At 44.2% G+C, this 21335-nt stretch overlaps 1 protein-coding gene and 1 long non-coding RNA gene across 3 annotated transcripts in view; one reads left to right on the top strand and one right to left on the bottom strand.

Moving 5' to 3' along the window:
* Positions 1-21335, bottom strand: part of TANGO6 (transport and golgi organization 6 homolog) — a 242417-nt gene that overhangs the window by 15239 nt on the left and 205843 nt on the right. The gene's annotated exons all lie outside the window — the stretch shown is intronic.
* The window catches only part of LOC105706768 (uncharacterized), a 46910-nt gene continuing 35503 nt past the window's right edge, over positions 9929-21335 (top strand). The window contains exons 1-2 of the long non-coding RNA XR_010344866.1: positions 9929-10091; positions 15121-15196. This is a non-coding gene — a long non-coding RNA (uncharacterized LOC105706768). The remainder of the gene's footprint in view (positions 10092-15120; positions 15197-21335) is intronic.

The following is a 21335-nucleotide window of genomic DNA, read 5'->3' as shown; positions in this document are numbered from 1 at the left end:
ATCCCTGTGACTCTAGGGATCCCACACATCACAGGACTTCCTCTGGACTCCCCAAGGATCAAAGCTTCCTGCCAGCTACGGATTGTCACCAAATCCCATGGATCAGGGGCTGAATACAAGGAGAGTTCAAAGGTAAAGTTACAGGAGCCTCTGTGGGGGGCAGGATACAGGCAATCCCACAGCGGAAACCTCTCATTATGAGTTCAGCACACCTGTTATTCATCCCCTGACTGTAACAGGCCCAAGGACTCCAGGGCAAGGTGGAGCGGGTATGGCTGGGAGTGGGCTGGGTGCGTCTCATCCACAAGAAAGCTAATTTAGCTTCTTGCAGTCAGTGGCTGAAACAAACATTTTCACCATCTGAGAAGCTTGGGATTTCTTTTTCTTTTTTGAAACAGAGTTTCGCTCTTGTTGCCTAGGCTGGAGTTCAATGATACAATCTTGGCTCACTGCAACCTCTCCCTTCCAAGTTCAAGCGATTCTCCTGTCTCAGCCTCCCAAGTAGCTGGGATTACAAGCACATGCCACCATGCCTGGCTAATTTTTTTTTTTTTTTTTTTTGAGACAGAGTTTCGCTCTTGTTACCCAGGCTGGAGAGCAATGGCACGATCTCGGCTCACCGCAACCTCCGCCTCCTGGGTTCAGGCAATTCTTCTGCCTCAGCCTCCCGAGTAGCTGGGATTACAGGCACGCACCACCGTGCCCAGCTAATTTTTTGTATTTTTAGTAGAGACGGGGTTTCACCATGTTGACCAGGGTGGTCTCGATCTCTTGACCTCGTGATCCACCCACCTCGTCCTCCCAAAGTGCTGGGATTACAGGTGTGAGCCACCGCGCCCGGCTCAGGTTCTTTATCAAAAGAATTTAGAGAGTGCATGTGACACACACACACACACACACACACAGTCTTTCCCTCTCTTCTTCACACACACACACACACAGAGGCTTTCCCTCTCTCTTCTATACACACACACACGCACATACATAGAGGCTTTCCCTCTCTCTTCTACACACACACAGGCTTTCCCTCTCTTCTACACACATACACACACACACAGAGAGGTTTTCCCTCTCTCTTCTCACACACACACACACACAGAGGCTTTCCCTCTCTCTTCTAAACACAAACACACACACACATAGAGGCTTTCCCTCTCTTCTACACACATATACACACACACACAGAGGCTTTCCCTCTCTCTTCTACACACACACACACACACACACACACACACACACACAGTTTTCCCTCTCTCACACACATACACGCATACAGGCTTTCCCTCTCTCTTCTCTGCCCTCCCTCTATCCAGGCACCAGTTGTCCTGAAACACACAAAGCTAAAGCTTCAGGGACAAGGGCAGTCTTTAGGGTTAGACATGGCTCAGAAAGGACCAGAAGAGGTTTGGCAAACTGAAAAGGGAACAGTGTGAGTAAAAGACTGCCTTAGGCACACAGGTGCACTTTCAATGGAAAAGCAGGAAGACAGTGTTTGACTCTTTCAATGAGCTTGACCCGGAACATTTGCAGAGTGGTTGTATCTTTAAGATCAAAAGGAGAAACAAATGGCAAATATCTTTCTTCTTTTTACTTCCTAAATTTATTTGATTGATTACAAAAGTCATATTACCACAATCCAGAATATATGAAAATAGAGGAAGAAAGAAAAAAGGCTCTAGTTAGACTACCTATCTAACACAAGCTCCATGAGTAAAGACAGTAATGAGTAGATTCATTTACATTTAAAAAATTATTATAATATTTTAAAGGTTATTGACATTTCAAGGTGTTTTTTACTACTGGAACTTGGTGAATGAAATAGCTATTCTGTTATTATTGTGTGAGATCAACAAGACACAACATGGAATGGTCAAAAATAAGACATTTATGGAAATAAGGACTCTGGAAACTGATCTAGCAGAGGTTTTTCCATCTATAATTTCTTAATAGGAAAATGAGTTGCTAAATATAAAGGGACAAAAATGTTAAATGCTAGCATACACTTATTGTGTGAGCAGTGTTCAAACCAGAGCAACTCCATGAGGGCTTAGGAAAATGAGGCTGAGATTTGCTGGTCTGCATTCCCAAAAAGCTAGGTATTCCTAATCTCTAGATGTTACGGTTAAGGGAAAAAATTAATAAAGTTTACTAAACAGACCCAGACTTGGTAGTGTCCAGATATCTGGAACAAAGGCATTCCTAATTTTGCAGCGGTTCACTCCTGTAATCTCAGCACTTTGGGAGGCCAAGGCGGGGCAGATAACCTGAGGTCAGGAGTTCGAGGCCAGCCTGGCCAAAATGATGAAACCCTGTCTCTACTAAAAATATAAAAATTAGCTGGGCATGGTGGCGGTTACCTGTAATCCCAGCTATTTGGGAGGCTGAGGCAGGAGAATTGCTTGAATCTGGGAGGCAAAGGTTGGGTGAGCCAAGATCACCCCATTGCATTACAGCCTGAGTGACAGAGCAAGACTGTCTCAGAAAAAAAAAAAATAATAATATTGTAAAATATAGTAATTAATAAAATTAATCCTTTATCACAAACCCTTGCAGCAGAGCACATCTCCCCAAGATCTTTTTTTTGAGATGGAGTCTCCCTCTGTCACCCAAGCTGGAGTATAGCGTCGTGATCTTGGCTAACTGCAACCTCTGCCTCCCAGGTTCAAGTGATTCTCCTGCTTCCTACTCCCCCCAAGTAGCTGGGATTACAGATGAGTGCTTCCATGCCTGGCTAATTTTTGTATTTTTAGCAGAGACAGGATTTCATCATGTTGACCAGGCTTGTCTTGAACTCCTGACTTCAGGTGATCCACTGCTTTAGCCTCCCAGAGTGCTGGGATTACAGGTTTAGGCCACTGTGCACAGCCCCACGATCTTTTCATGTCCTCTATGTATATACATAAGCACTATACCTGGGGTGGATGCATTCCTCCTCTTACTTTCAGGAACGCCCTACTCTGTCTATGGAGTGGCTATTCTTTCACTACTTTCTTTTCTTTTTTTTTTTGAGAAGAAGCCTTGCTCTATCACCCAGGCTGGAGTGCAGTGGCGTGATCTCAGCTCACTGCAACCTCTGCCTCTTGGGTTCAAGCGATTCTCCTGCCTCAGCCTCCTGAGTAGCTGGGATTACAGGCATGCACCACCACACCTGGATTGTGTGTGTGTGTGTGTGTGTGTGTGTGTATATATATATACACATATTTATTTATTTAGTAGAGACGGGGTTTTACCATGGTGGCCAGGCTGGTCTTGAACTTCTGAACTCATGTGATCCTCTTGCCTTGGCCTTCCATACTGCTGGGATTACAGGCATGAGCCACGGTGCCCAGCCCACTACTTTCTTAATAAACTTGTTTTTACTTTGCAGTGTGGACTCGCCCTGAATCCTTTCTTGCGCGAGATCCAAGAGCCCTCTTTTGGGGTCTGGTTGGTGACCTCTTTCCTGTAACAACTGTACTTAGAAATTCAATCTTCCATAGAACCAAGAGATGAAGCAAACAAAGATTAAAAAGAAAGAAGGCTACATTCCACACAATTCTATCAACCACCAATTGTGACTCCCTTTGTGGCTGAGAAAGAAATAAGAGGCACAAAGACAAAAACAGGGTAACAACAGGAAAGTTTAGACACAGAAATAAAAGGTAGGGGAAGACAAGGGGAAGGAGGTGAACTGGAATTGGTGGCTGGAGATTGTCCTGGCAGAAAAAAAGATTCTCTAGATTGAGGCCCAGAAGTTCTAGTTCTGAATCCAACTAGTTCTGTTTAAAAACACGTTGGAGTAAGCATTAGGTGTGGTATGAACCTATCAGAAAGCAACAGTCCAACTTCTAAGCACCTTCATTTTGTCCAATATGTGATTTTGTGGCTGAGAAATGTGAGAGGGAACAGATGAGACTATTATGAGGCAGAGAGTCAAGAATCATCAGTAGAGAACAACTCAGCAAAACTTCCCAAATTGTGTGCAGGAAACTAGGGTCAGTGTTCTGCTGAATGGCTCCTGCGCTCAGGAGCTCACACCCTGCTGGGGAGGCAGACACACAGAATTAAACCTCATGGTCAGGAGGCAGGCAAACTAGAAGTAGACCTTGGAGCTCCCAATTACTAGCTAGGGAATCTTCAACAACCTACTTCACTTCTAGGAACCCCAGTGACCTCATCTGTAAAATGGGAATTAGTTTGACTCCTGAATGGCAATGGTAGCTAATCCTTACGTAGTACTTGGTATATGTGAGGTATGGTTCTATGCATTTTGTCTATATTAACTCAATCCCCACAACAAAATTATCATTTCCCATTTGCCCAGGTTAACACAGCTAGTTCAAGAACTCCTCATCCTGAAGGCTGCAGTAAGAATTAATGTATATAAAGATCCAAGCACATGGCTGGGTGTGGTGGCTCATGCCTATAACCCCAGCACTTTGGGAGGCTGGAGCGGGTGGATCACCTGAGGCGGGTAGATCATTCTTGCAGGTGAATATGGTGAAACCCCATCTCTACTAAAAATAAAAAAATTAGCTGGGTGTGGTGGCGCACGCTTGTAGTCCCAGCTACTCGGGAGGCTGAGGCAGAAGAACTGCTTGAACCCGGTAGGCAGAGGTTGCAGTAAGTTAAGATTGTGCCACTGCACTCCAGCCTGGGTGACCGAGCGAGACTCTCTCAAAAAAAAAAATTTAACAGAGCTTGGTAATGTATTTCTGTAGTCCCAATTACTTGGGAGGCTGAGGCAAGAGGATCACCTGAACTTCAAGGCTGTATACAGTGACCTATGATTATGTCACTGTACCCCAGCCTGGGTACAGAGGCATACCTTGTCTCCTTGTCTCAATAATAATAATAACAACCACTTCGAGAGACAGTACAGTATAATGATTAATAAAGAACATTACTCTGGAGTCAGGCTGCCAGAGTTTCTTGAATCTTGGATCTACCCATTACTAGCTATGTGAACCTGGGCAAATTGGAAATGATAATTGTGTTGTGGGGATTGAGTTAATGTAGATAAAATGCCTAATATCATACCTGGCATATACCAGTAAGTACTAGGTAAGGATTAGCTATCATTACCATTCATTCATTCTTCAAAGATTTACTACCTGTTAGGCTCTCTTCTAGGCCTCAGTGAGGTAAGAGTTACAGGATGGACATGGTCCTGACCCTCACAGAGATCACAATCTTTTTTTTTTTTTTTTTGAGACGGAGTTTCGCTCTTGTTACCCAGGCTGGAGTGCAATGGCGCAATCTCCTCGGCTCACCGCAACCTCCGCCTCCTGGGTTCAGGCAATTCTCCTGCCTCAGCCTCCTGAGTAGCTGGGATTACAGGCACGCGCCACCATGCCCAGCTAATTTTTTGTATTAGTAGAGACAGGGTTTCACCATGTTGACCAGGATGGTCTCGATCTCTTGACCTCGTGATCCACTCGCCTCGGCCTCCCAAAGTGCTGGGATTACAGGCTTGAGCCACCGCGCCCGGCGAGATCACAATCTTAACTGACAAACCATCACTTCTTTAGCACCCACTATTTGCAAGTCCTCATGCTTGGATCTTTGTTTTTTGTTGTTGTTGGTTTTTGTTTTTGTTTTGAGACGGAGACTCGCTCTATCGCCCAAGTTGGAGTGCAATGGTGTGGTCTCAGCTCACTGCAACCTCTACCTCCTGGGTTCAAGCCATTCTCCTGCCTCGGCCTTCCAAGTAGTTGGGATTACAGGTGCCTGCCACCCCGCTGGCTAAGTTTTGTATTTTTAGTAGAGATTGGGTTTCACCATGTTGGCCAGGCTGGTCTTGAACTCCTGACCTTGTGATCTGCCCACCTTGGCCTCCCAAAGTGGTGGGATTACAGGCGTAAACCACTGTGCCTGGCCGTTTTTCTTTTTTTTTTTTTTTGAGACACAGTTTTGCTCTTGTTACCCAGGCTGGAGTGCAGTGGCGTAATCTCAGCTCACTGCAATCTCTGCCTCCCTGGTTCCCAGGTTCAAGCAATTCTCCTGCTTCAGCCTCCTGAGTAGCTGGGATTATAGGCACCTGCTACCACACCTGGCTAATTTTTTTTTGTATTTTTAGTAGAGATGAGGTTTCACTATGTTGTCCAGGATGGTCTCAAACTCCTGACCTCAGGTGATCTGCCTGCCTCGGCTCCCAAAGTGCTGGGATTACAGGCATGAGCCACCGTGCCTGGCTTCAGCTAATTTTTAGAAAAAAAATTTTATAGGTCAGGCACAGTGGCTCATACCTGTAATCCCAATACTTTGGGAGGTAAAGGTGGGAGGACTGCTTAAGCCCAAGAGTTTGAGGCCAGCCTGAGCAACAGAGCAAGACTGTTCATCTACAAAAAGTAAAGGAATTAGTCAGGCATGGTGTCATGCGTTTGTGGTCCCAGCTACTTGGGAAGCTGAGGAGGGAAGATCACTTGAGCCTGGGTGGTTCAGGCTACAGTAAGCCATGATTGCACCACTGCATTCCAGCCTGGGTGACAGAGCAAGACCCTATCTCAAAAACAAAAATAAATTTTTTGTAGAGACAGGGTCTTGCTATTTTGCCGAGTACTATAATTAGTACTATTAGTAGTGGTTATTATTTTCACTACTATGGGGTGGGGAGCATGAGACACATATAACCACCTACCTTACAAGTATACTGTGGGGATCAAAAGAGATAATGTTTGTGAGAGTATTTTACTATCATCAGCAAAGTGATAAATAATTTTAAGTATCGGAGAAACTGCGGGCAGGGCTTCCTTAATGAGCAGCCATCCCCCTTCCTTAACTTGCTGCTTCTCCTGATCTTCCTCTGACTGGCTTCACTCTGCCCTCCCAAACCTTTCCTTTTCCTTTTTCCCTCCCTCCCCATCTTCTGGGTTCCCTGCCTAAAGTTTGCATTTCCCCTGAGCACCCCCTGGCTGGGGTCATCCTTTAACTTCAGTCTCTGTAACAGTGTCTGGAAAGCTATGGAAATCCCTCCTGGGTCCTAATCACTTCCTCTCCAGCCGGGGACATTTACAGTTTGATTGGAGAAGGCAGGGAGTGTGTGAACTGCGGGGCAACCTCGACCCCACTGTGGCGGCGAGATGGCATGGGGCACTACCTGTGCAACGCCTGCGGGCTCTACCACAAAATGAACGGACAGAACCGGCCCGTCATCAAGCCCAAGCGAAGGCTGTCTGCAGCTAGGAGAGCAGGGACATCCTGTGCGAACTGTCAGACCACCACAACCACGCTCTGGAGAAGGAACGCCAATGGAGACCCCGTCTGCAATGCCTGTGGGCTCTACTACAAGCTGCACAATATTAACAGACCCCTGACTATGAAGAAGGAAGGCATCCAGACCAGAAACCAAAAAATGTCTAGCAAATCCAAAAAGTGCATGACTCGTTGGAGGACTTCCCCAAGAACAGCTCGTTTAACCCGGCCACCCTCTCCAGACACATGTTCTTCCTGAGCCACATCTTGCCCTTCAGCCACTCCAGCCACATGCTGACCATGCCCACGCCAATGCACCCACCATCCAGCCTGTCCTTCGGACCTCACCATCCCTTCAGTATGGTTACCGCCATGGGTTAGAGCCCTGCTCGAGGCTCACAGGGCCCCCAAAGACAGTCCCTGCAGCCCACTTCGACTTGCATTTTTGCAGGAGCAGTATCATGCAGCCTAAACACAATGGATATATGTTTTTGAAGGCAGAAAGCAAAATTATGTTTGCCACTTTGCAAAGGAGCTCATTGTGATGTCTGTGTTCCAACCACTGAATCTGGACCCTATCTGTGAATAAGCCATTCTGACTCATATCCCCTATTTAAACGGGGTCTCTAGTGCTGTGAAAAAAAATGCTGAACATTGCATATAACTTATATTGTAAGAAATACTGTACATTTGAGGAAGACTTTATTGCATCTGGGTAGCTGTAAGGCATGAAGGATGCCAAGAAGTTTAAGGAATATGGGAGAAATAGAGTGTGGAAATTAAGAAGAAACTAGGTCTGATATCCAAATGGACAAACTGCCAGTTTTCTTTCCTGTCACTGGCCACAGTTGTTTGATGCATTAAAAGAAAAAAAAAAAGAAAAAAGAAAAAAAGAAAAAAGTTGTAGGCGAATCATTCATTCAAAGCTGTTGGCCTCTGCAAAGGAAATACCAGTTCCGGGCAATCAGTGTTACCGTTCACCAATTGCCATTGAGGGTTTCAGAGATCCCTTTTCTAGGCCTATACGCTTTGTGAACAAGTCCCTGTAATTGTTTGTATGTATAATTCAAAGCACCAAAATAAGAAAAGATGTAGATTTATTTCATCATACTATACAGACTGAATTGTACAAATTTATTTACTGCTAGTCTTAAGAACTGCTTTCTTTCGTTTGTTTGTTTCAATACTTTCCTTCTCTCTCAATTTTTGGTTGAATAAACTAGATGACATTAAAAAAAATAATTTAAAGTATTGTTATTGTTACCACCACATTGAGAAAATTGGGTTTACCACCAAAGAATAAGAATAGGACAGGGAGGCCAGGTGTGGTGGCTTGTGCCTGTAATCCTAGCACTTTGGGAGGCCGAGGTGGGCGGATCACGAGGTCAGGCGCTCGAGACCAGCCTGACCAACATGGAAATCCCAACATGAAACCCTGTCTCTACTAAAAACACAAAAATTAGTCGGGTTGTATGGTGGCACGCTCCTGTAATCTCAGCTACTCTGGAGGCTGAGGTGGGAGAATTGCTTGAAAATGGGAGGCAAAGGTTGCAGTGAGCTGAGACCATACCATTGCACTCTATCCTGGGTGACAGAGTAAGACTCTGTCTCAAAAAAAAAAAAAAAAAAAAAAAAAAAGCATGGGAGGAGGAAAGACACATCTCTGAAAACAAAGAATAGGGAGCAGAAGTCAAAGGAAGAATGGCTGGGTAGATGAATAAATGAAGGAGAGTGAGAAGAAGAGGGAGGTGGCACGGATGTGGGAAATGAATTTAACGTAGTCTGAGCACAGTATCGGGTCAGCGCGGGTCAGATGATGTCGGTGTCTGGCACACTGGAAGCTCTGATCAAGCTATGCCACAGAATGGAAAGCATCAGGAAGAATTCTGCCGAGCAAGTAGAAAGGAGCCAGACTCCGAGGTCTTCCAGGCGAGTGGACTTTCTAAGATAATGGGCAGGAAACAAATAAATTGTGGAAGCAGAATGGATGTAGACAATCTGGACCTCATTCAGGAGCTCTGGCCTGAAGAAGAAGAATGCTTTCCTGATAAAACCCAAACTTTCACTTTGATGGGTCTATGAAAAAGAAATTAGGGCCAATTCAAACCTGAAAGACCAGCCTTTTGAGATACTTCATTCAAAGTGTCTGGACGGTCAGTAAAGAAAGGCAGGATTACTAATGTCTAAGAGATTTCTACCCATGCCTGACAGATAGAGCATCTCAAACACACAGAAGTTCACAGTGGCATTATTATTAACTGGAGGTTACTGAGCATTTCAAAACACTTTCATTTTAAAAGTATTTTTCTCTGCTAGTGCTAGAGATAAATGGCATTTTTACCCTTTCTGGATTGGGTCTGGCTGCTAAATGGGGAGAGCATCTAAAGTGCAAATTGGAGACGGGGTAGAAAGGGGATGAGGTGGGGATCGTGTGTGATTTGCACTGAGGAATAAGGGAGAAGTATTTAACTGGTCAAGTGCCAAAAATGCTACAGGGACATGGACAGGCTAGGCTGTTTCAGGACAAAGACCAAGATGGTGGGTAGCAGTTAACCCTTGGGAGGGGTGATAGCTCAGGGGTCCTAAACAAAAAAAGGCAGTCAGAACTCCCAACACAATTGTGCAGGCTCCCCGGCTGGCTTATGCTGAGCTGAGGCATGCTGCCCAGGGGCTGGAGGGATCAGCGACCATGCAGCTCCCTGCAGCTGGGACAGGAGTGGCAGCCGTGGTGGCAGGAGCAGCGGTGGCAAAATGTTTCAGAATGTCTTTAAATAGCAACCTGAGTAAGGCAGCAGCTTTCCTACACCCTCACAAGCCCTGAAATAGCACAAAGGCAGCACGGAAAATGGTCGGAGTGTGTGCAAAGGCAGCAGACTACTGCTTCTGAGAAAAGAGACTGGAAGCATTGTCCTGAGAAGGTGAGTACAACCCCAGCTTTCAAACTGTACTCAATTACCACATCTAGGGGAACAGGCTTCATTGTTTCCAGTCCTTCAAGATCTCCAGACACCCCACTGAGGGCACTGCAGTCCTATTTCCTTTCTGCATGGAAAGCCTCCCACGTGGGATTAGACAGCATCTGAAAAAGGCTCACTACTACTGTTTATTGAGTGTTTACTACATTTCAGTCTTATACTAAGCCCTGGACACATTATCTCATTTAACCATATGAGACATGTATTATTAGCCCCAGGTTATGAATTAGGGCACAGGAGTTTAGGGAGTTAGAGATTTGCTCAAGGACAAATAGCTAGAATTCACATCTGTATCTGTCAGGTTTAAGTTCACAAACCTTGCTTTTCGTATGTGCATTACTAGGAAATCCAATATGCAGGAGGACACCATGCAGAGAACTTGATCTTTCTCCTGCACCATTGAAGTTGTTTATTTGGATGGTGCCTGGCTGATGAGAGAAGAGGGGGAGCAACAGATGGGCTGGTGGCTGACTCCAAGGTTTGGGCTTCCTTTAGGATGCCAGCTTGCTTTAGGGCACACCCTGACTTACCCTAGGCTTGCCCTGGTCACACGGCCTCAGGTCATGCCTCTGTGAATAGAAGTGCAGATCGCAGTCCTTAGGGCATCTGCTCACTGGAATTCAATGCTGTATGCAACATGCTTCAGGAACATAAGGGACTACAGTAGGACCAAAGGCCAAAAAACCCAGAGTCCCCGACACATCAGAGGCTCTGGTAAGAGTCTGTATTATGTGCATTATATGTATATGCATGGCATGGACCAAACTGGAAAAAACAACCCCAATCCACACCAGAAAAGTATGGCTATAGGGCCAGGAGCAGTATTTTTAGTAGAGATGGTTTCACTATGTTGGCCAGGATGGTCTCAAACCAGGTGACCCACCTGCCTTGGCCTCCTAGAGTGCTGGGATTATAGGAGGAGCCAAACTTTGAAAAGCAGAGTGACATGATCAGTACTCATTCTGTCATACTGCCTCAGGACTCCTTCACCCAGCTGATTTGGAGATAGAAGTCTACCCAACTGCAACAACGAAAAAACCCTGTAGGTGTTTCCAAGTAAGGAGGCATAATTCCCTTCTTAAGAGACCTTAAGAAAACTTGTTCAGACAACTTTGGTTCTTGGGAAACCTGAAACTAGATTTTGGAAGTCCCAGAATTCCCAGTTTAAGATCTGAGAAGTCATTTATTGCACAGGTAGGTACCAAGAAATTTTAGAGCAATGTTCTATGCTACCATTTTTTTTTTTTTTTTGAGACGGAGTTTCGCTCTTGTTACCCAGGCTGGAGTGCAATGGTGCGATCTCAGCTCACCACAACCTCCGTCTCCTGGGTTCAAGCAATTCTCCTGTCTCAGCCTCCCGAGTAGCTGGGACTACAGGCGTGCGCCACCATGACCAGCTAATTTTTTTACTTTTAGTAGAGATGGGATTTCAGCATGTTGACCAGGATGGTCTCGATCTCTTGACCTCATGATCCACCCATCTCGGCCTCTCAAAGTGCTGGGATTATAGGCGTGAGCCACGGCGCCCGGCCCTACCTTTTTTTTTTTTAATTTATTTTTTATTTTTTTAGAGACAGAGTCTTGCTCTGTTGCCTGGAGTGGAGTGCAGTGGCACAATGATAATTCACTGTAGCCTTGAACTCCTGGGCTCATGTGATCTTCTCACCTCAGTTTCCAGAATAGCTGGGATGACAGGCATGCACCATTATACTAAGCTAAATTTTTTATTTTTAGTAGAGATGTGGTTGCCCAGGCTGGTCATGCCTCTTACAGAAATGATTTCATTCACTTATAAACAAGGCAATGTGCTAGCTTTTGGGAATATAAAAGTGAATGGAGGCTGGGTGCAGTGGCTTACACCTGTAGTCCTAGCACTTTGGGAGGCCGAGATAGGCAGATCACTTGAACCCAGGAGTTCAAAAGTAGCCTGGTGAGACCCCATTTCTATTACTCTTTAATTAAACTTAAAAAAAAAAAAAAAGACTTAAGGCCGGGCATGGTGGCTCAAGCCTGTAATCCCAGCACTTTGGGAGGCCGAGGTGGGTGGATCACGAGGTCAAGAGATCGAGACCACCCTGGTCAACATGGTGAAACCCCATCTCTACTAATACAAAAAAATTAGCTGGGCATGGTGGCGTGTGCCTGTAATCCCAGCTACTCAGGAGGCTGAGGCAGGAGAACTGCCTGAACCCAGGAGGCGGAAGTTGCGGTGAGCCGAGATTGCGCCATTGCACTCCAGCCTGGGTAACAAGAGCGAAACTCCGTCTCAAAAAAAAAAAAAAGACTTTACACAAAGAGTATAACATGTAGTGGAGTCCTACAGGATTAATATAAGCTCATCAGATGGATAGGCTGGGGAAAAAAGGCATCTGAGGCATAAGAAACAGTATGGACCAAGATGCGGAGGCAGGAATCAGGATGGCAGAGTATTCTGGGGCTGCCATGAGCTTCTCAGGGCATAAGAAGGCAAGCATGGGACAGAAAGTGATAGAAGGCAGGTGGGTCCAGATTACAAAGGGCCTTATATGTCATACAAAGGGGTCTGATCTTCATCTGATAGACCAGAAAAAACCATTGAAAAATTACTAGTTGGGACCAGATCTGCACCTCAGAAAGATCCCTTACCATCTAGCTGCAGTTCCCTTACCATCCCTGGGTAACTAAATACCTGTCAACCAAGGAGAATTAAAGAGTAGAAAAGTGGCCAGGCACGGTGACTCATGCCTGTAATCCCAGGACTTCGGGAGGTCAAGGCAGATGGATCACGAGGTCAGGAGTTTGAGACCAGCCTGGCCAACATGGTGAAACCTTGTCTCTACTAAAAAATACAAAAATTAGCCAATGTGGTAGTGCACATGCCTGTAATCTCAGGAGGCTGAGGCAAGAATCGCCAAAACCGGAAAGGTGGAGGTTGCAGTGAGCCTAGATCATGTCATTGCACTCCAGCCTGGACGACAAGAGCAAAACTCCGTCTCAAAAAAAAAGAGTAGAAAACTCCAGTGGTTAAGGAAGCAGAAGTCTCAGGAACCCAGGTTTGTCCTAATACACTGTAACACTTCACTTCTTCCTCAAGTGTAATCTCAAGCCAGTTCTAATTAGTTCCTTCAGAACAGCCAAGCTGGCAATAAGACAGCCTGGGTTTGCGTTCAATTCTCTCGCTTACTGGCTGTGTGGCATCCGAATATAAACCTCTGGACCTGAATTTTCTTATATGTTAAATAAGAAACAGTTAATAATGATAATCAAATAGAGTTAATAAGCATATGTCTCTCACAAGGTTTTTAGGGGGACTCAGTGAGATAATAAAGTATTTAGTGATCTGACTGGCATACAATAAACCCTTAATCAGGGTTAGTTATATTACTATTAAGTATCAAACATTGGAGGACATGGAATTTATTTGGCACAGATTTGCTGTGAGCAAACAATCCATGGGGTGATGAGCAATGAGCTGGAACAGACCTCAGAGCATCAATCCAGACTTACTGCGCATCACCCCAAGGAGGGTACACTTAGTCAGAACTCCTCCCTTTCAGAGGATAGAGCAAAGATAAATGGGGTTGGCAACCCATAGGCCCATCTGATTATCAGCATAATCATTCTCTGGGAAGAAATAATCCCTGAATCAGGTTGTAGGAAAGGAGGAAAAGTCCCAGGACTGACTCCCCTGCTTGGCAGCCCTGAAGGTGTCTGGTCTCTTTCAGTTTTTCTCTGCCTCCTGCTTTTTTCAGTTCTGTGTACAATATGGGAAGTTGCTGGATGGCATAGTCTGTGGTTGGACTGTGCTTTTGGCAAGAGGTAGAGGAGCATGAGGAAGGGCAAAAACAGAAGCCAAGGTGTTTCCTGCTTTTGCTCTCTTACAGAGCTCCCGCTGGCAGGTCCTGGGAGGTCAGGAAACCTAGGCACCCAAACACTTTCTGGTCACTGTCTCATCATTCTCCTGGGCTAGCAGTCAATATGCCAAAGGGATGTGGTCTGGCCCCTTTTCCTTTTGGATATTATGGTTTCTGGGATCAGAACCAGCTTCCTGTTGGCCACGATCTGTGCAGGGAATGCCCAGGTGACTCAGTACTGGAGTCCTTCAGGTGACAGGAATGTAGAAGATGTGTATGTGAGCTCTGGAGCGGCACTGCCTGGATTCATCTACTGCCTGCCACTTAATGGTTGTTGAACAAGTTACTTACTTCTTCGTCTTAGTCTCTTCATGTTTAAAATAGGGATAGTAGAATTCTCTGAGTCTATTTGGCTTAGGAAGCTGCCCATAAATAAAAGAAAATAATACGGATAGTAATCATACTGAAATGGGATTACTATGAGGATTGGGTGAATTAATTAATGTAAAGCACACAGATATAAGTACTGTCATATAGTAAATGCCTAAATAAAAGAGTTTTTGTTTAGTTTTAATTTATACTCTATTTTTCAGAAACACAACTACCATATAAACTGAGAGAATATTTTTATTTCTTTGAGATTTTACAAAGAGCAATTTACCATTTTTGAAAATCAGGCTATTCAGTGTCTCTCATGGTACTCCTGAGTTGCCAATATAAGACACCTGAATCAATTTGCATTTGTAGCATTTACGTTCATGGTCACTCTCTATATAAAAGCAAATGAATAGTTCATTATGTCTTAGAGTTAGCCTGGACAGTTACACATTAAAATGCATAGTATTTTATTATAAATGACTATCCTTTTATTTCTTCTTTATATTACAATTAATTGGGTGTGATGTTGATTTTTAAAATATGCATATAGGTTAAGCTATAAATTTTATTTTGGGAAAATAAATAGATTACAACAAAATACTCGTTATAATAATTTGTTATAATAAAAGTACATTGAGTCTGATGTACAGAAGGAGGCTGATGGAGTAGACTTTCCCAAACCTGGTGCTTAATTTGTATTCTAACTCACCTTAATGATGTTACCTAAAATATCATGGATAATCAGACAAACATTCTTCCAGATGAAAAAGATAAAGGAGTGAATTAAAGAAGAGGAAGAAGAGAGAAGATACTCTATTTCACTGGTACTTGGCCAAGGTAAGTTACCAGTAACAACTGATAACATGTTGCTAATGAGTGCTAATGTTTCCTGGCATTAACTTTGGAAAATTATAAACCATTGTCTCTTTATGAGCTTTAGTTGCCTAATTCATAAAATAAGAGAGTTGCATTATTTCTCAAAGTATCTTCCATGGAACATTATTACGTGGCCTGCTTATGAGAAAAAAGGGTTCCCTGGTAAATGAATTTAGGAAATTGTTAGTTTTCTTTGCTGCAGGACGTCTCAGACTTCTTAATAGGCTAACATACACCGAGTCTCCAAGAGGAGAATGTCTAGTTGTATACACAGCATTTTCTCAACTTATTTGATCAGAAAGACCTTATTTCAAAGGAGCAACTAATGAATTTAGTGTGCCAGAGAAATTTCTGTGAAATATAAATAGTCTAAGTCCTTTTCCACTTCTAACATCCTAAAATTCTGTGACATTAAATGTTTAAATGAGATAATCTTGGCCATTTTAAATAGCAATCAGAAGAGTAAAGCAAAAGCTGTCCTATAGAAAATAAAACTATTGTTAAGTCTGATGCAGAAGAGGAAAACAAACCAAGTTCTAACACATGTAGATCTATGCAAATAATTCTGCATAAGAGGCAGAAAGGGAATAGTTTTAAATGTCAGAGTTTCCACACTGTCCCCTATGTCATCACTAGCAAAAGATAGTTTAGCAATCCCAATAAAGTACTGAGTCCTCATCTTTTCAGCTTTACTTTTCAAGCCCATCACTATCATGTGGATTTGGCCAAGTTACTGTTGAGGAAATCTATGGGATTATTCCCTAGTCCTAGATACTGGCCCCAGCCTGACTTTGCACAAATGGCTATGGTGGAGACTGAATGTGATTTTACACAAGCCAGCAACCCCACACACCACACTTGGCCAAGCCAAGTTGGCTGATCTGGGGATGAACATGTGGTCTTAGCTGAAACATTAAGTCTCCTTTCCAGAATTTTTGCATTTGGGTCTAGAAAGGCAATCTTTCTGATGGGCCACCATCAGTGGTCATGTTGCTGCCACAGGAAGAAAGTTGGATTCCAGGACAGGGGACTGAGGCTGAAATGAAAGAGTAGCATGGACAAAAGATGGAGTTTTTCAGTTGGTGATTCTGAGTCGCTGACCCCCCAACCAGCTCTCTCTGCTTTTCCCACAACGTGGTTGTTCAGCCCTTCTTTGGATAAAGTTTCCTTTGCTTAAGCTTGTTTCAACAAGGTTTCTTTTGCTTAAAACCAAAGAACTTTGATTACAGTCACACAACCACTTCATACCTACTTTCTCCATTGATAAAGAGGGAAGAATGAAGCCTGCCTCCTGAAAGCTGGCAGATTGAATATATGCACACATCACTGCTCTCTCTTGAAACCCCACTAAAATTATGTAGAGGGATTTAAAAAATGGCATCTTTAAGTTACCAGAGCGAAAAGAACTAACAAGACAATAGCAACAAAAGTTTTGATGCTAGAAAGTAGTTGGATGACGCCTAGGGTCACAGTCCTGATTTGCCCAGGATAATACACATTTTACGCCTGATGCCCTGTTAATAATTATTAATAGCATCTCTTTCACTTTCAAAGTGTCCTGGTCTGGAGGATAAATTGATTCATTAAACCTAAGAGTCCCAGAAGCAAGCCTAATGTACCACAGAACCTCAGAAAATTTCAGGAGTTAATGGTACCATCCCTCTTAAAATCAGGGTGAACAGAAGTCCTGATTGAGAGTATGTCTGAGTAGCAATCAAGTCCCCTGAGCCCTCTTCTACTATTTCTGCATGCAGGTGACTACCCCTCCCAACGAGCAGAAGCCTGGAGTGTTTACTCTTTGGAGGGTCCTACCAGAGAGACTCTGGATAGGTAGACATTAGATACAGACACAGATAAGAATGCCACGGTAAAAACAGGAGGATAGGCCGGGTGCAGTGGCTCATGCCTGTAATCCCAGCACTTTGGGAGGCTGAGGCGGGCAGATCACCTGAGGTCAGGAGTTTGAGACCAGCCTGGCTAATATGGTGAAACCTTGTTTCTACTAAAAATACAAAAAATTAGCAGGGCGTGGCAGCACATGCCTGTAATCCCAGCTACTTGGAGGCTGAGGCAGGAGAAATCTATTGAACGTGGAACGTGGAGGTTGCAGTGAGCTGAGATGGCGCCACTATACTCCAGCCCAGGACAGAGCAGACTCCGTCTCAGAAAACAAACAAACCAACAGGAGGATAAGTGAAAGTCTACATACTGAATGGTGAGACCTCCATCCTCCTTCCACTCATCTTCCAGAACCTACCCTCCAGCCAGGCTTCTATACTCTATGGGAGACTGATTCTTTTTTTTTTTGAGACAGAGTCTTGCTTTGTCACCCAGGCTGGAGTACAATGGCGTGAACTTGGCTCATTGCAACCTCCACCTCCAGGGTTCTAGCAATTCTCCTACCTTAGCCTCCTGAGTAGCTGGGATTACAGGTGCCTGCCACCATGCCCAGCTAATTTTTTTGTATTTTTAGTGTAGGGGTGTTCACCATGTTTGCCAGGCTGATCTCAAGCTCCTGACCTCAGGTGATCCACCCACTTTGGCCTCCCAAAGTACTAGGATTACAGGCGTGAGCCACTGTACCTGGCCAAGACTAAGATTCTTTTCTGCCAAGCCCCCCACCAAAGACTTCAAGATAGTCACAGCATGGAGTCTCCCAATGAAATCACCTGGCCAGATCATCACCCTATTATAAAGTCCACTAGTCCATAAATAAGTACTTGTACACAGAGTATCATCAGCTTTTAAGTGCTCTGTTCTTAAATCTTGCAGTAGGCTTAGAAGTAACTAGTCCAGACAAGAGCAGTGGATGAAGGCTATAGGAGACATGCCTCTGAGAAGATGAAGCTGTTAGATTACCTGATGTGTTTGAACCTTTTATGAGATTTATAAACTTTCAGCAAAGAATAGGGATTAATTAATGATAGGTTCATAGAAAAGTAACAGATGTAAACATGAGACATTTATGAACTTCAGAGAAAACTAAAATTAAAACGAGAAAGGAAGTATGATCATAGACTAGATAACAGTTATAGTCATAGTAATATAAACACTGAATGCTGATTTTACAAAACATATGTAACTAAATAGGGAGAATGGGGAGGGAGAATATATATATATTTGTAAGGGCATGTTAATAACAACAATAACTAATAAATACTGAGCTTTTATAACCTATACATTCTAAATGCTTTTCACAGATAAGCTCAATTAATTCTTATAACAACTCTATAAAGTGGTACTATTACTATTATTTCCATTTTATAGATGAGGAAGTTGAGGAAAAGAGAGGTCAACTAATTTGTGCAGGGTCTTACTGCCAGCAAGTTGCAAAGCTAGGATTTCATCCTGAACATCCGGCTTGAGTCCATACCTGAAGCCAAAGCCACTAGACTGTTGCTTCATCCCTCCCACACAGACCAACTTTTCCAACTTTGGAAGCAGAGGGGGCCCACTTTTACACAAAGATCTACTAAGAAGTCATCAAGTGAACTGAAAAATCAAGATTGGGCGAAGTGGCTCACACCTGTAATCCTATAACTTTGGGAGGCTGAGGTGGATGGATAGTTTGAGCTCAGGATTTCAAGACTAGTATGGGCAACACAGCAAAACTCTGCCTCCACAAAAAATACAGAAATTAGCTGGGTGTGGTGGCATATGCTTGTAGTCCCAGCTGCTCAGGAGGCTGAAGTGGGAGGACTGCTTAAGCCTAGGAGGCTGAGGTTCAGTGAGTTGAGATTTTACCACTATACTCCAGCCTGGGAGACAGAGCAAGACTCTGTCTCCAAAAAATTAAAAAATAAAAAAAAAAAAAGGCCGGCCACAGTGGCTCAAGCCTGTAATCCAACACTTTGGGAGGCCAAGGTGGGCGGATCATGAGGTCAAGAGATCGAGACCATCCTGGTCAACATGGTGAAACCCCATCTCTACTAAAAATACAAAAAAACTTAGCTGGGCATGGTGGCATGCGCCTGTAGTCCCAGCTACCCAGGAGGCTGAGGCAGGAGAATTGCTTGAACCCAGGAGGCAGAGGTTGCAGTGAGCCGAGATTGCGCCACTGTACTCCAGCCTGGCGCCTGGCGACAGAGCAAGACTCTGTCTCAAAAAAAAAAAAAAAAAAAAAAAAAGCAGTGGAGGTGGGTGGCAGGCATGGTGGCCATAAAAACAAAAAGACCAAAAAAATTTTAAAAACATGGGGGAGCCTTAACCACATGATATTAAGTGAAGGAGGCAGACACAGAAGGCCACAAGGTGAGGGGAAGAGCGGGATCTGGTGCTCTCGATGAAGAGAGCGCACTCATTTTACCTCCTTCGGGTCAGCAGTAGCGGCCTTGCAGAAGACCAGCCCCATCTGCCTGTGCCTGGCTTTGCTTTTCTGCTCTTCATCAAGTTCCCTCAGCTTGGGTCTGTCCCCAGCCTAGCACTGCTCCTTTCCCAACACCTTTTAGCCCTGCTTTCTCAGGATCCTGACTCAAATGTGGGACAAATATGCCCCTGAAATCTCTAGGAATAACTCTTGTAATTAAAAAAGCAGAGCATCATATACAAACCATTTCTTTCTTTTTTTTTCAGCCAGGGTTTGCCTTCTCTCTCACAGAGAAGTAGGAGAGTAATCTCCAGTAGAAATGGTGAACCCATCATTCATAAATAACCTTATTAGGAAGAGGCTTCAGCCATCAGAGTCCAATACTGAGCTCATATGAAGAAATTAAAAATCATTCCTACGCCTGCAATCCCAGCACTTTGGGAGGCTGTGGTGGGTGGATCACGAGGTCAGGAGATTGAGACCAGCCTGGTCAATAAGATGAAACCCTGTTTCTAATAAAAATACAAAAATTACCCGGGCATGGTGGTGCATACCCATAGTTCCAGCTACTCGAAAGGCTGAGGCAGGAGAATTGCTTGAACCTGGGAGGCAGAGGTTGCAGTGAGCCAAGATCATGCCACTGCACTCCAGCCTGGGTGACAGAGCAAGACTCCATCTAAAAAAAAAAAAAAAATCATTCCTGCATTGAGGCCTGAGTTTGCCTCAGAACTTAAAACAGCCATCAATTAATAATTAATCCCTGGGAGACTGAGGCAGGAGGACTGCTTGAGCTTAAGAGTTTGAGGCTGCAGTGAGCTATGATCATGCCACTGCACTCTAGCCTGGGCGACAGAGCAAGACATTCATCTCTTAAAAAAAAAAATTAATCCTGGCAGGGAACAGTGGTTCATGCCTGTAATCTCAGAACTTTGAGAGGCAAAGGGTTTGAGACCAACCTGGCCAACATGGTGAAACCCTGTCTCTACCAAAAAAAAAAAAATACAAAAAATAGCTGTGCATGGTGGTATGCACCTGTAATCCCAACTACTCAGGAGTCTGAGGCACAAGAATCTCTTGAACCCAAGAGGCAGAGGCTGTAGTGAGCTGAGATTGTGCCACTGTGCTCCAGCCTGGGTGACACAGCAAGAGTCTGTCTCATAAAAAAAAAGTCTGGGCACGGTGGCTCACGCTTGTAATCTCAGCACTTTGGGAGGCCGAGGCAGGCGAATCACGAGGTCAGAAGTTCAAGACCAGCCTGGCCAACATGGTGAAAACCCGTCTCTACTAAAAATACAAAAAGTTAGCTGGGCATAGTGGTAGGCACCTGTAATTCCAGCTACTCAGGAGGCTGAGGTAGGATAATCGCTTGAACTCGGGAGGCAGAGGTTGCAGTGAGCTGAGATCACACCACTGTACTCCAGCCTGGGTGACAGAGTGAGACTCTGTTTGGAAAAAAAAAACAAAAAACAAAAGGCTGGGCATGGTGGCTCACGCCTGTAATCCAAGCACTTTGGAGGCCAAGGCGGGCGGATCACCTGAGGTCGGGAGTTCAAGACCAGCCTGACCAATGTGGTGAAACCCCGTCTTTAAAAAAAAAAAAACAAAAAAAAAAAACCCAAACTCTTACCCTGAAGATGCTTCCAGGCTTTGCTTATTTTTGAAAAAACAATCTGATGTTAAGACATTTTATCATTTTGAAGAAATTAATTCTAAAGCCTAATACTGATCTCCTACTACACAGAGTAGAGAACAGATTATTCTTTTGTCATCTAAAATTAGGGATTACAAGGAAGA

The sequence above is a fragment of the Aotus nancymaae genome, unplaced genomic scaffold (assembly GCF_030222135.1).
Source record: "Aotus nancymaae isolate 86718 unplaced genomic scaffold, 86718_ANA_hifiasm-v0.15.2.pri h1tg000030l, whole genome shotgun sequence".
In the NCBI taxonomy this organism is placed as follows: domain Eukaryota; kingdom Metazoa; phylum Chordata; class Mammalia; order Primates; family Aotidae; genus Aotus; species Aotus nancymaae.
The sequence above is the reverse complement of the archived record's forward strand: the minus strand, read 5'-3'. Positions and strand labels throughout refer to the sequence as shown.